At 35.9% G+C, this 16,358-nt stretch overlaps 1 non-coding gene and 1 pseudogene across 1 annotated transcript; both read left to right on the forward strand.

Annotated features, from left to right (window-relative positions):
• LOC122026829 overlaps positions 1-16,358 on the forward strand; it is a 71,118-nt pseudogene that overhangs the window by 14,521 nt on the left and 40,239 nt on the right.
• Positions 8,347-8,452, forward strand: LOC122028469. Its single transcript, XR_006124837.1, has one exon. It is a non-coding gene; the product is annotated as a small nucleolar RNA R71 (small nucleolar RNA).

The following is a 16,358-nucleotide window of genomic DNA, read 5'->3' on the forward strand; positions in this document are numbered from 1 at the left end:
TCCTTTATTTGTATTTGTTTTTCAATTTTAATTTACTTTTCTTTTTAAAATCAATTTTATTTATTAATTTTTTAATCAAAATTTTTTATTTTTTTATTTTATATAATTTTTTAACATATGTCACCCATTATATGACCCATATTTATTTATAGTACGAAGTAATAGGTATATCTTCAAATATATTGGAGTAAAATTTAAAGGCAATATTGATTAAAATTTTTATTTTTTATATATTTTTATTTTTTTTGCGTATATTATTACAGGTCCCTGGGAGGGGGATCGGATCCTTTGGTTCCCTTGTCCTGGTTCGCTCCTGGACCGGGACAAGGGGATTGGTGGGAGGTAATGACCCCCACCTGTTAATAGGTGGGGGCCCATTGCCCCCACCAATGCAAAGGCTAGACCATGAATTGGTCCAGCCTTTGCGGACCAGAAGATCCGCCCCGCAGTCAGATCTTGATCGCGATCTGGTCACAATTAATTGTGATACCTTTTTGGATTTATCGTTTCATCCAGGTTATAGTTTGGGTCAGAGCGGCGCGGTTGGAGGTCGTCCGAAAGGCGCCCCTGCTCGCCGCCTAGCAGCCTGGCCACTTGCCTACCTCCGACGGCTTTTAAGTGGCTTTCAGCCATTCGCACCGACCCAAACTATAATCTGGAGGGGACGGTGAACCTAGGAAGGTATTGCAATCAATTATGGTCGGATCGTGGTCACTATCCAACCACAATTAAGAGTGGTCCATCCCCTGGTCCACTTTTTTGTGGACCAAGAGATTTGGCTCCGTTCTCGGGGTGATGATGCTGTGGTAGGATATCCAGATTATTACCCAGGCACCCACGGTTCAATTTCCAACTATGACGTATTTGCAAAAAAATTTCCTCCAAATGAGGGTCGCAACCAAAAGATGCTGGACTTCTAGGCTGACTATCACGTGTGCTTCTTGATTTACCCTGGTAACTAGTAAAAAACTTCCATGGCACTAGGTCGATTACCAAGGATAGTTAATAAGATTAATTGGGATTATCATTTTTTTATTTGAAAAAAAAATTATTTATAAGCTATAAATATTTTTTTATTAGTTTATATATATATATATATATATATATATATATATATATATATATATATATATATTATTTTGATCTATATATTTTATATTTTTTAAATTTTTACAAATAATAAATTCTAAAATTTAACTAAAGATTACAAACATATAATTAAAAAGAATTATTAAAAAAATAAAACTGATAAAAAAAATATAAAAAATTAGTTAAAAAAAATAAAACTAAACCAATAAAAAGGTATAAACATAAATAAAATTAAAATTTAAGGTAGGATCCAGAAAAGAATGTGTCAGAAGGTGTGCGAAAAACACCTCTCTTAAATTACTCATCTTTCAATGTTTGATATATATCAAAACACTATTGTCCTTTTAAACTACCCTATCTAACTTTTGACATAATAGAGTTTCTCATTCCTTTAAATTATCCCTTTTAATCTTTAAAAAAAAAATTGATAAAACAAAACCAAGAAAAAAAATAAACAAAACTTAAAAAAAAACAAAACAAAAAAAAAATGAACAAAAGTCAGATTGAAAGGGTATAAATGGAAGAATAAAGATGGGGCTGGGAGGGGGCATGTCATGAGGGTGCGAAAAGCACCTCTCGTTGAATAATTATAGAACGGAGACGAAGTCCCCCTTCAAAACTCAAAATTTTACCATATCTTTTGTATCGGCTGATAAAGTTGAATTGAAAGTTACGCCAATAACTCAATGCCCGGCCCGCAGAGTCACTTTGTTGATATCTGAAAAATAGAATGCATCTCCCCCTCAGAGTCGTTTTGTGATTACTTAGAAAATAGAATGCACCAATCCTTGTTGCCACATGTGTCCTGTATTTTTTTGTTAATCGGATGATCATAATATTCTTAAGATATGTATGATATTCTCGTGATGTACATTGTATCCTTAAGATATGATCTAATTTGTCCGATCGACGAGGAAATACGGGGACACATGATCGTTGGGATAAAGAATCTAAACTTGATTTTAAGGGAAATTTTGTGTCGTCTCTAATCTAGTGGAGCCATAATTCCAATTCTGTTCGGCAACCGAGTCAGCGGATAATTGACCCGTTGACTCAGTTATGGGCTCAGGCTGAATCTGGGCCGGACCCAGCCCGGGTCACGTCTACAGTTGAGGAAGGCTATAATGAAATGAAAGATAACGCTAGATTTAAAAAATACGGCTTCGGCTCTCTCTTCAGAGCAGTTTGTTTAGCATGCACGTACAAATCTGTAAATATTAGAAAGATATTGCGTTGAATTGCTATTGACTTTTGTCGATTCCTTGAAATCTTGTTTGCCGAACGGTTAAAGTGCTATCTCCTTGAATTACTTTATATGGAAGAGGAATGGAGTTCGGTCAAAGAGACATAAAGCTACGTTTAATGTAATTTTATTTATAATATAATTAAATTTATAATATATGTAATCTTAATTATATTACTATGTTTACTAAATTACGTTTAGTAATATAATTATATTATTTTATTTGATGTCAATTATTTTTTTTATAAAGAATGTAATTCATATTATTATAAAATGATAAAAATATCCTACGATCTTTACCAATGGTCGTCGCACCTCTGTCGGAGCTTGCGACAACTAACGGTCATCGTCGTTGGCCTCCTCCGTCGGTACCCGCCACCGACAACCAGTATCGACGATTACGTCGACGACCGATGGAGGTCATCGGCTGCCGACGGAGGTCACCGGTGGCCACGGCCGGCGGAGGTCGCCGACGGCCGGCGGAGGTCGTCGGCGGTCGGCGGTCGGCGGAGGTCGTCGGCGGCAGCCGGAGGTCGTCGGCGGCCGGCGGTGATCGCCGACGACCGACAGTGATCCCCGGCGGCGATCGACATGCGGGGCCGACGACGGTGGGCAACGACAACCGACGACAGTGGACGACAACCACGGTGGACTAGGGATATATTTGACATTTAAATTTTGATTAAACGATGACCTCGTAATATAATCCAATTACATAATATTTACTTTATAATCCAAATTATAAAATTTTATTATTTTTATAATCAAAATTACATTACATTATAAATTTAAAATTAAATCAAATAAAATAATGAATCATTTAATTTTGGTTAATCGTTGTGCTCGAACAGCTCGAGCTGACATTGTTACCTTCTTTGGTCAAGGGAGACTGCCCCATTGCAAGATGTACACAGAAATGTATCCTCGTGGGTAGGAAGATCCGCCAATTGTATATGGATAAGGTTTGCATAAAAAATTAACTAGGCCCTAAAAAAAAAAAAAAATAGATCCGTTATTTTAGCGGTCCCTCTAGTACCAATCCTATAAATATGGAGGAAGATTCATGCAGGTATACAGATCATAAGCGTACGGCGGGATAAACTCCAGGTCGTCAGTTCCTGAGAATCGACCCCTGACAATTACGTCAGAGATATCATATATTTATTGTCTGTGTTACACTCTGGGGGCATTAATCGGGCCCTCAAGCCATAATGAAGAATGCACTCAATTAATTAATTTTTTTTTTAAAATAAAAATTAGAATGCACTCAATTAATTTTTTAAATACTCACGATTGATTCGAATTTCAATTACGGTCATTGTAATGTATTTTCCTTTAGAATAAAAAAATCTAAGTCGTTGACGGCTTGATGACGAACTGTTGGCACTTTCGAATTTATGCCAATGATCGATAAAATTTTTTTTAAGGTTAGAGTTAGATAGATAACTTTCAAAATTATTTGATATAAAGAGTTATGTAATTGAGTGAGTTGAATGTCTAGACGTCCGCAAATGAGTCAGATCTTTTAATTTGATCTAGACACTTCGATTTTTCAGTGAGTAGATGTTCTCATAATGTACGGGGATTTGGATAAGATAACACTAAGGCTACGTAGGGTAGAATATAATTTATCTTATAATATAATCAGGATTAAATTACAAGGTTGATTATTTTATTTATTTTAACTTTAAATCTGTAATGTAATGTAATCTCGTTTATAAAAGATAGTGAAATTTTGTAATCTGGATTATACAAAGCAAATACAATATAATCCGATTATATTACGAGGTCACTGTTTAACCAAAATTTAAATGTCGAATATACTCCTAGTCAGTCGTCGCCCGCCGATTGCCCGTCGGTCGCCGCCCACCCATCGCCACCGTCGGTCGTCGCCGTCGACGGCCGCAAGCTCCGACAGTGGTGAGCAGCGGTCGTCAATAGAAGTCGCAGGATATTTTTATCATTTTATAATAATATGAATTACATTCCTTATAAAAAATAATGTATATCAAACAAAAGAATATAATCATCCTTGTAATCAAATATTACATACACTATATTACTAAACATAGTAATGTAATCAAGATTACATTACAAATTTGATTACATTACAAGCTCGATTATATTACACCCAACCAAATGTGAGACCAGATCCTCTGGTCCAGAATTTTCAGGACCAGAAGAGGCCTTATTTATTTATTGGATGGGTGGACTGGCGGGTGAGGTTCAACCCATCCAACCAATGAATGAGCAAGGGACCAAGATTGGTCCAGAAATCCGGGACCAGAGGATCCCTGCCTACCAAATATAGCCTAAATGCATATGCTACGAATGTGGAATTTTTATTTTTATTTTTACTCGGGAATTAAGATTTTACTTTTACAATTTAAAGATTAAGGTTAAAGAGTTTAAGATAAAAAAAAAATTAAGTACTCAGGAGTTATATATTTACGATGTCTAATAGTATTTTTATTATTATTAGTTTTTGTTTATTTTTTTAGCTCTGAATTAAGCTAATTAAATTTTATTTTTAAGGTGTATTTGATTCAAATCATCATATATAACTTTGGATATGTGATTATCTAATAATCACATAATAAGGTTATAAGAAATATAATATAATATAATGTTATTTAGTTAACTTATAATGTAATAAAGATTTTAATATATAACATAGTTTAATATTTTATTATATTACTAAGTACAAAATTAAATATTATTATTATTATTTAACTTTAGGGTATATATATATATATATATATATATATATATATATATATATATATATTATAAAAATTTTAGGGGTATATTATCCCAAAATAAAAATATCAGAGGATATTTTTAGTAAAAAACTTTGATAACCCTAAAATGATGAAAAATCTCACTTTCCGAGGCTTTTAGATTTCGGGTTAAATGCTCCTTTTGCTGACGTGTCAAGCATAGATTATTACTCGGGAATCGTCAAAGACAAATAAGATTTTTATTGATAATCTTGAATGGATAACCAAAGTTATCAAAATAACCTCCAACCAAATACATCTTTAAGGTTTAGAGGTTAAGTTATAATGTTCAAACTAAAAAAAAAAAAATTAAAACTAAAAAATTGTAAATTCTCACGGAGTATAATATATGTATTTAAGATTAAGATTTAAGGAAATGTTGATTTAAAAAAAAAGAATTGAGGTGTTGTGCGGACGAGTGTTTTTTTATCTTGCGCAATTTTTTGTCTGTGTCAGTGCACGACAGCTACTCAAGGCACTTGGAATTGATCCAAGTGCCTCATCGTTTTTTTCTTGTTGATGGAGAGTTTTTTTTTTAAATCAATGTTTCCTTAAATCTTAAACCCTAAATATATATAATATATTCAGTGAGCATCTAAAATTTTTTAGTGTTAATTTTTTTTTTAGCTTAAAAATAATAACTCAACCACTAAACTCTGGCGGAGCTAAAAAAAATAAACAAAAAAAATACTATTAGGTGCCTAAATATATATCACGTGAGCATCTAAAATTTTTTAATATTAAATTTTTTTAGCTTGAATATTATAACACAACCCCTAACTCTAATATTTTAGCTTGAATAGGCACTTATCTGCCACACGCAAGGTTCGTTTCCCACAAAAATACTATGTATCGCCTACACAAGGTCTCAAAGGAATACTCAGTATCAAGAGAAACATAGCATTCATTTCCCCAATAACCTAACTCGGTCTCAAAGGGGTGAATTACTAGTTTCCACTCACGATAACTATTTTTTATCCCTTATTTTTTCTCTTTGAATGTTTTCAAAGTATCAAACTTGAACAAACTTTCATTTTTTTTTTCTTGGGATTGATTTTTTCAAATGAGTTTACATGATCTGAGTTTATCCAGTAACCAAAATGTAGTTGAGAGGTCACCATAGAAGCACAAGTACTAGTCCAATTCTATGAATCATGACTATTTTAGAGTTATCAACCATCAAATATAGGCATAGTGTATAGAGATCCTAAACAAGGCCAATACTTAAACTCTTATAGTAAAAACATTGCTTACTTCATGCTATCATAGATAGAAAAAGATAGGTTACTAAACATAATAGCACCATAAGTAACCAATAAACCACATGGAATCTAGAATAAACGTGCTAATATTTTGCAATAAGGACAAACAAACATGATGTGATGAATGATGCGACTAGCAAATTTTATTAGGCAAAAAAAATGAGCAAACTAACCCAAATGCATCTAATGCATCCCCCAGACTTAAACTTTTCATTGTCCCAATGTAAACTAAAAATAATATGGAGGAGATTAAAAGGAAGAGAAGTTATCAAATGATGCGTGCCAAATGCCCATGTCATGAACTTCTCCATCATGTAGTTGCACTCCTCCTAATCTTTGAGTCCCATAAAAGAAAATAGACAACAAAAATTAAATAGAGGATACAAATTTATCATAAAGAAAGAAATGAAACTAGAAAGAAACTAAAAACATGAATGAAAACAAGATTGAAGAACTTGGGTTGCCTCCCAAGAAGCGCTTGTTTAAGGTCATTAGCTCGACCACCTCATTAGATTTATCGAAATCTCGCTCTTGGAGGAGTAAGATATTTTAGAACCCACCTACTAAGGGCTCTTATTATGGAGGGAGCTTTCAATATATGAGTTAAAAAATGAAGTATCGCTCTCTCCATCTTCATCTTCTTTGAAGTTCTCTCAGGTGGTCGAAGACGGTTCAGTGTGAGCTTCCAATTATTAGCCCAAGTGAAATCTGAGCATGCAAAGAAAATACAAATCTCCCACAAGCATATTAGATAAGATAGAGTCATAACCATATTAAGATAAGCAGAATAAGAAATAAAAATTGAATCACATCCAACAAAGTCAATGATAGGTACCTCTATAAAATTTTCCAAAAGATCACAAGAAATACTAACCTTACTTTGCTGAGAGATACCTGAAATTTCTAAACATGTAGATGTGACTTCCTATGAATCAAATGATGGTTCTAACTCTGGCTCAGGTGTTGATGATATCAATGATGATGATTCTTGAGACTCTGCTAACTCTGCAAAAGTCCCAACACATTATTCCACAATATGATCAATTCTTACAACCTCTAAGTGTTTTATGGACAAAGGTGGTGATCCTTGAGATGCTGCTTCCACAACACAGCTCCCTACATATTCTTTCATATCATCATCATCAACACATACATCAAAAAATAAATCAACATCTATATCCTCAATAGGAGAATCAATAACAAGAGGATCAATAACTTCACTTGCAATTTTAAATTGATCTACCACATCACATTCATCATCTGAAAATTTAATGTCACTATAACACCCTATAAAATTTAAAGGCAGATCTAAAAACTTATTTACCACTGCATTATCAATAAAATCCTCATCTGAAGAGTCCTCATCTTCATATACATTCAAAAACCTGCACTCAACTATATCAGTGTCACAGGATTTTCCGAAGTCTTTATTTTCATTTAGCCCCACTAACCTTTGTAGAAAAGGAACCCTTAGTGAAGGTTCTGGGAAAGATTGAACTTCCTTTTTCCCAAATCCCCTTTTATCTTTTGGAGGAGGTCCAACTTGCTTATCTAGTGTTGGTGTGATCAATAACCCAACATCGCCACACTTTTCACTAGATCTTATCTGCGAAGGAGGGATATTTTCTTTAAACCATTTTGAAACAATACTTTCAATCTTTGCCCCTAAATGTTTGAACTCCCCGTTCTGTGACTTGTGATTCTCAAGACTCATAGATGGTTGAGTTACAATTTGTTTGACAGGCTCTATAGCATTTATGGCTTGCACTTCATGAATGTTTGAGGGAAATTTCATCCAACTTATGTTCGACCATTCATGGAGGTTCAATGTGACTTGATCAATTAACATATATGCTTCATCTACACTTTTGTCCATAAAAGAATAAAAGATCCTCCAGCTGATGAATCTAATAAACTCTTGTCTAAGAAAGAAATTCCCCCATAGAATATGTGCAGAATGTACCATTTTTCAAAACCATAATGAGGGCACTGTCTTTGAAGACTTTTGAATCTATCCCATGCTTCAAATAATGATTCTCCATATGTCTGAGCAAAATTTGTTATGTTATTCCTCATATACACTGTTCTGCTTGGAGGGAAAAAATGATTCATAAATTTATTCTCCAATTGCTCCCAACTTGTGATACTTTGAGGATGAAGAGAATATAACCAAGTCCTTGCTTTATCCTTGATACTGAAAGGAAATGTCATCAATCGAACTGCATCTGCTGACACTCATTCACATTTCACCATATCACAAATCTCTAAAAATGTTTCAAGATGTAGATAAGGACTTTTTGATACTTCTCCTCCAAATTTTTGATCTTGTATCATGAAAATTAACTCTGGGTCTAGTTGAAAACTTTCTACTTCAATTTGAGGTTGCACAATGGGAGATAAAAATCTTATAGAAAAGGGTGTAGAAAAATTTCTCATGGGCTTTCTTGACATGTTAGTGCTCATGGATATTCAAGAAAAAATTATTAGAAGAAAAAAAAATTAAAAAAATCAAAGACAAGAAATAAAATGCAATATGAAAAGCAAGAAAGAAAATGCAGAATTTAAATTGCAAGAAAGAAAGTGCATAATGAAAACAAGAAAGAAAAGACAAAAGAAAAAAGAAAAATGTCTAGAATAATTCATATGCTAATCAACTAATGTATTTATAAGTTATTATTATTCTTGATGCCTTTAGGAAGTTTGATCTTCTCATACACAAGAACCATATTGCAAGATATATTTACAAAAGAAAATTAGAGAAAAATTTAGATCAAAAGAAAAACAAAGAAAAGCTAGACTAGAATGCTAGAAATCAAGAATGCAGAATTAGAATTAGAATTAGGATTGCAACAAAACAAATTGTCAAGAAGTAGAAAGATATGCAAGATGAAAACAGAATTCTAAAGATTAGTTACAACTATGCTAATGAAAAGAAAAGAAAAGTTATGTTTAGTCTAACTCAATTGATAATCTCTAATGTTATAGCGCAGTCCCCGGCAACGGCGCCAAAAACTTGTTAACTATCCGCAAGTGTACGGATACGTCGTCAGTAATAAAGAAAAATATCGTATCCACAGGGACTGGTATAAGCACTAAAGATATCTTAACACAAATTAGCTAAACAACTAATCAATTGATTTATGAAAACTAGTACAACTATGAAAAGTAAAGAATATAGATAAAAGAATAGAAACAAGAATAAGGGCTATGATTAAGGATGTTCTAGGAGTTTCGGTTTCTTTGTAATGTTATCCAATGTAGGTGATCTACCAAATCATATTCCTCAATTGTCCAACATTTGTAGAAGGTTGTCGGTTCTCTCTTGCAATAGGCAAACGACCTAGGATTGAAATCTATACCTAAATGCGATCAATTAGGAATGATTCCTATGTTGTTCTTACACGGGCTTGCCTGTCACGTGCGTTCCTCAGAAAATCAACATAGAAATTCATTACTTCTCAACCTCATCAAGATATGAAAGATTAATGCATTCAATCTATCCTACCCCCTTGAATGCCCTTATTTCACCCTCAAGATCATCCCTCAAACGTCCTTACACGGGCTTGCCTGTCATGAACGTCCCTCAAATAATCGAGTGAGGAATCACCTTTACAAGATCCACAAGATACCCAAACATTCAATCAAGTATGATAATTAAGTTCAATCACAACAATCCACACAAGATCAAATAGATACAAACAGGGCAAAATCATAGAAATAGGGAATTAGCAAATCCACAAGAGTTTACATCAAATTCACATTACAAATACTCCCTCCATCCTAGAACAAAGAGATATAATCCATAGAACAAAAAGAGGAATCCAAAGGCAAGAAAATTACAAGCATCTTGATCCTAAATCCAAGAAGATAAATGATGAAAAGCTTATCTATGATGAAGAACCATCTTCGGATCCAATCCTCGTTCCTCGGAGTCGATTCGTTGAAGATCCGCCCTTAGATTGTCGGAAAATCCCTCCAAGAAGGTGGAGGAACGCCCCAAATCTTGTTTTCTCCCAAAAGGGAGAATCCCCCTTCAAATGAGGAATAAACCCTTATATAGAGCTGGGGTTTGGGCGTCACACGACCCCAAGACACGGCCGTGTGAAGCTCACACAGCCTGGTCCATTCCCTTTACTGCCCAGGTGACACGACCGTGTAATGCTCACACGGCCGTGGCATGCTCTGCCACTGCCCCCTTGCACGGCCGTGTAGATCTACACGGCTTGCACTGCCTCCGGCTCTGGAACTCCTGCACGATCATGTTTGGGACATGGCCAGGGCTTTCTTGGCCTCTGGAAATGTTGCACGGCCGTGTAGATCTACACGGGCATGTACTGCTTTGGCTATGGTAGGCTTGCACGGTCGTGTCTGGGATGCGTCCATGTACTGCTTTGGCTCTACAAATGTGATATGGCCATGTCATGGGCATGTGGTTCTCACACACCCCTTGCACGACCCTTACATGACCCTTGCACACCCCTTGCATGACCCTTGCATAGCTCTAAGTGGCTATGTTTCATTTCAGCGTCTTTTACACCATCAAGATGGGGTTTTCTCTGGTTGAAGTCTTCATTAAAGTTGTAAATCTTGAAGTTATCTACAAATTGGTATAAAGAACAACCCAAAAATCCAACCGAGCACAAAGTTATTGTCATTTTACTTTTAGTTTGCAGTGCTAAAAATTCCACACGACTTTCACACGGCCGTGTGACATTCACACAGCCTCAACACGCCCCCCACATGGCCCTCACACGGCCATGTGGTCTCCACATGGCCAGAACCTGTAAGAACTTAGTTTTTGCATGCCCGTGACACTGTGGAAGCTCTATACTTCATTTAAGCTCCATTTTTGCTCTCAATCACGTCCTATCAATCAAAACAAGCAAAAAGTGGATCTCCGAACAGAATATAATGAAAGTATGATATTACAATGAAATAGGGTGCAATAAACATAGATTATGCTAATGAAATATAAGTAGATGTGTGTCAAAGCATGCATACAAGTGTATATAATCTACGCACATCAAGAGACTTCCTCTTGATCTGACAATGATGATCCTCCAATAGATTTGACTTGACTTTTGGAGGTGGAAGCTTCTTCATCTTCATCCCTTCTTGTTCCGGAGATGGAGGCGTCTTCTTCTTCTTCATCCTCTTGTACATGAAATAAGGAATATGCTCCCTCCTTGCCCTTCTCATTGCACTCCGTTGAGGATGAAGTTTCTTCTTCTTCCGATGTTGAGTATCTCTCAACCTCGGTGCCCTCCTTCTTTTGGTCTTGCTCCAATGAGTTGCCTTCTTTTAATTTCTCTTGGTTTGGTGTAGTGGAGGGTTTTTCATGAAGCTTGGCCAATTTGCTCCACAATTCTTTTGCATCTTCAAATTCTCCAATTTTGCATAGAATTATGTTAGGCAATAAACTAACCAATAATTTGATTACCTTGTCATTCGCCTTGCATCTTTGGACTTGCTCTTGGCTCCACTTGCTCTTCTTGAGAATTTTGCCGTTGCTATTTGTTGGAGCTTGAAAACCTTCCATTAAAGCAAACCATTGCTCTATCTCCATCATCAAGAAATTTTTGATTCTTGATTTCCAAGAATCGAAGCTAGTTATTGTGAATGGTGGAGGCACCCTTGTGTCGAATCCGAGTCCATCTCGAAATTCCATTTGAAGTTGAGCTTTTGTTAAAGTCTTCAACTTTATGGATTTTGCTCTAACTTCTTCACCCTCTAGCCTTGTTGCCCCTTCCGACGATGATTCCGGTGAAGAGCGACCTCGCTCTGATACCACTTGATAGGGTCGAAATGTAGCTGGAGGGGGGGGGGGGGGGGGAATAGCTCGTCATGTGCTCGTCGTCTTGTCGTCGCTTGTTTTTTGGTGATGATATGTAGCGGAAAATACAAAAAACATAAATACAACGCTAACACAAAAGATTTACTTGGTATCCACCTCAAGAAGAGGTGACTAATCCAAGGATCCACACACGACACACACTCTCTGTTGGTGCGGTTAGCACTAACGGTCTAACTCAGATTTTGATGAATGACAAATCAGGTTAAGTTAGGTTCGTCGTTATCTAACACTCTGATCGAGTGTGCAGGATAAGTCCAGACAGGTCGACGGGCTGACCGGATGTCTGGCACGAAGTCCAGCTAGGTCGACGGGCTGACCGGATAGCTGGCGAGAAGTCCAAGCGGGTCGACGGGCTGACCGGACGCTTGGCAAGAAGTCCAGCTAGGTCGACGGGCTGACCGGATAGCTGGCGAGAAGTCCAGACGGGTCGAAGGGCTGACCGGACGTCTGGCAGGTAAGTGAGGTAAGTCACTAGAGGGGAGTGACTGCGAGGACGCGTTCCCGGGAAGGGAACATTAGGCGTCGATCCGGCTTAGATCCATTTCGGATGTCTAAGTCGAGATCGTGACTAGATTCCGGTCTCGGAAAGACGGAATCTAAGTCATACTATTTGTGTAAATTCATAAATGTGCTAACAAACTATATTGCAGGATATATATTGCCTCGGACTAACTTTGTTTTGCAGGAAAAGGGAGTTTTCTGGAACAAGGTGGTCCGGGCGCCCGGAAAGCAAATTATATCTAGGCCAAGTCGTCGCCACGTGGAGCATCTCGGTTTGAGCAGCTACGTCACATTCCAGGCGCCCGGAGCAACATATAAAAGAAGCCCCCAGGCAGGAGCTTCAGAATCATCTTTCACATCTGAGAACTCTGAGATTACTCACTCTGCTGCTCTACGCTCCAACGACGATCACAGAGCTCCGACGACACGATCCCGCTCTTTTAAATTCCTTGTCTGTCGGTACAGCTTTGTTTTTCTTTCCATTAGCATCTTTTTGTACTTAAATTGTAATTATCCGAATTGCTAGTGAATTGCCCAACGAAAGTACTCAAGGAGTACGGGCCTTCGAGTAGGAGTCGTCACAAGCTCCGAACGAAGTAAAAAACACTGTGTCTACTTTACTTTTCCGCTGCGCTTATACTCGATATTTTCGAATCGATATTCGCCCCCCCTCTATCGAATCTAACGGTCCAACAAGTAATATCAGAGCAGGTACTGCTCTGATTTGGTGCAACCACCAATCAGACTGGGGGTGAAATTTTTTTTCTTTCTTTCTTCAGTTTTACACTTAACTCCAAACTGGTTTATAATTTTTTTTACATTTTTTTTTGCAATTAAATCTAAATTGGTGCAACATCAATCTAGATTTTTCTACTATTTTCTCTTCCCGCACTACTAATCCAAGACCAAGTCTTGGGATATTTTTCTTGGTTATTTACTTGTATACAGGATGTCCCAACAAGAAGGATTCAGTACAGTACGACCTCCACTCTTCAACGGGGACGATTTTCCGTACTGGAAGAAGCACATGGAGGTCTACCTCAAAACAGACTTCGACCAGTGGATGAACGTTATGAGACCCTATAAAATTCCAGCTGACAACTCCGGGAATATACTGGATCCTGAAGACTAGACAACAGATTTGAAGAAGAAGGCGTCAACAGAAAATAAAGCAATCAACACTCTACAGTGCAGATTAACAAGAGAAGAACTAAACAGAGTCGGTCCACACAAAAATGCTAAAGAGCTGTGGGACAAATTGATCGAGCTGCACGAGGGAACGAGCGACGCCAAGGTAACCAAACGAGACCTGCTCTTAAATAAAATTTTTAATATCAAAATGCAGGAAGGTGAAACGACGAATCAGCTCCACGCGAGGATCAAGGACATCCTCAACGGGCTTCATGCGATAGGCCACCAGATGGAAAATAGAGACTTAATAAGGTACGCATTAAATGCTTTTACACGTAATAGTTTGTGGGCATCAATCGTAGATGCCTACAAAATCTCTAAAAATCTTTCTAAATTAAAATTAGACGAGCTCTTCTGTGAATTAGAATTACATGAACAAACTAATGCTGGAGCCGAGAAAGGTATAGCCTTATTTGCAGGTTCCTCCAAAGAAAAGAAGAGCAAACCTGAATATGAAGAAGATTCCAACCAAGACTCCGAAGACGAAGAACACCTGGTGAACTTGGTAAGAAAAATGTTCACCAGGAGAAAAAGGAGCTTCAGCAAAAAGGACCTTCAAAAGATCAGTTCTCCCTCAGAACAAAAGAACGTGACTTGCTACGGCTGCAACAAAAAGGGACACTACAAGAACGAATGCCCGAAACTGAAGCTCGACAAACCAAAGCCAACCAAAAAGAAGGCCCTCAAAGCAACGTGGGACGACTCCTCGGACGAATCGGAGGAAGAAGAGCAGAAACATCAGAGCCACCTCGCACTGATGGCCCGCGAAGATGAAACAGAAGACGAGTCGGAAGATGAAGACGGGTCTGAACCCGAAACAAGCCACGAGTCCGTACTCGTTTCCGAAGGCCCGAATGAGGTAGATTTTAATTTAAACAAAATTTTTTTTAGAATTATTTCCTGTTTAAATAGTAAATTGATTAAACTAGAAAATGAAAACAAATCACTTCTTGAGGAAAATCAAAACCTCAAGGAACAAAAAGAAAATACAAATCCAACTCAAGATCTAACACTTGAGGAGGAAAATTTATCATTAAAAAATGAGATTAACAATTTAAAAGAAATGTTAGAAAAATTCACAACAAGATCAAAAAATCTAGACTTAATCCTAAATAATCAAAAAGCATGCTATAATAAAACCGGACTAGGATATAAGTCGAATTCAAATAAAACCTTCAAATCATTAATAACCCAATACAAATCAACCAATCTAGCTTGGGTTCCGAAAGCGTGCTTAACCACGCAAATAGGACTTAATCAATATTATATACCTAAAGAAAAAAATTCATTATGTAAAGTCGAATAAACCAAACCAAAATCCAAAATACAAACCTAAATCAAAATTTAAACACTTTAAAAATCAACAAAATTATCACCAAGTTAACCATAACTATAAAAGGAATAGACACAAACCTAAAACGAAAATTTAAATTAAAAGGTCAATAATTCAGGGGGAGGCTCCAGAATAGCTAGCACCTCCAAAATTAACTAACCCGGCAGGGTAATTAGGATTAGTTAAAAGATACCAAGTTTAACTTGGATCATGGTACTGGTGAAGTTTTTGGATGATAGTACGTTAGGGAAGCTTGGGCATCGCATGTCTAGAAAGATATGGTTTCGATCTGGGGCATTTGGCCAAGTAGAACTGACCGAAGCTACCCTTAAATGAACTCTAACCAGTTAGACCAAGATTTAGTACTAAGCTCCGTGGATAGGACTATTCAGAAAACCTGGAAAGGTTGGTTACTTCTAATGACGTCCATGTGACTCACCAAGCTTAGAAGTTTATCCGAAGAATGCCTATTTGTGGAGACCAAAGCTAAATCTGAATCTAACACAAGTTAAACCAAAACTCCATAAGTAAAAATCTAATTTCATCTCACAAAATCATAGGATTCTCTGATTGATAATATAGATCGGGTGAGATGAATAAGGTTTCAAAATTTTAATTTTAAACTTAAAAATTAATTTCAAAATTTTAATTTTAAACTTAAAATTTAATTTCAAAATTTTAATTTTAAACTTAAAAATTAATTTTAATTTTAAACTTAAAAATTAATTTCAAAATTTTAATTTTAAACTTAAAAATTAATTTCAAAATTTTAATTTTAAACTTAAAAATTAATTTCAAAATTTTAATTTTAAATTTAAAAATTAATTTCAAAATTTTAATTTTAAACTTAAAAATTAATTTCAAAATTTTAATTTCAAACTTAAAAATTAATTTCAAAATTTTAATTTCAAACTTAAAAATTAATTCCAAAATTTTAATTTTAAACTTAAAAATTAATTTCAAAACTTTAACTTTAAACTTAAAAATTAATTTCAAAACTTTAATTTTAAACTTATTAAGTAATTTCAAAATTCTAATTTCAAACTTAAAACTCACTTTAAATTTAAAAAAAAAAACAACTTAACTTAAATAATGTCTGCTCAAA

The sequence above is a fragment of the Zingiber officinale genome, chromosome 10A (assembly GCF_018446385.1).
Source record: "Zingiber officinale cultivar Zhangliang chromosome 10A, Zo_v1.1, whole genome shotgun sequence".
NCBI lineage: Eukaryota > Viridiplantae > Streptophyta > Magnoliopsida > Zingiberales > Zingiberaceae > Zingiber > Zingiber officinale.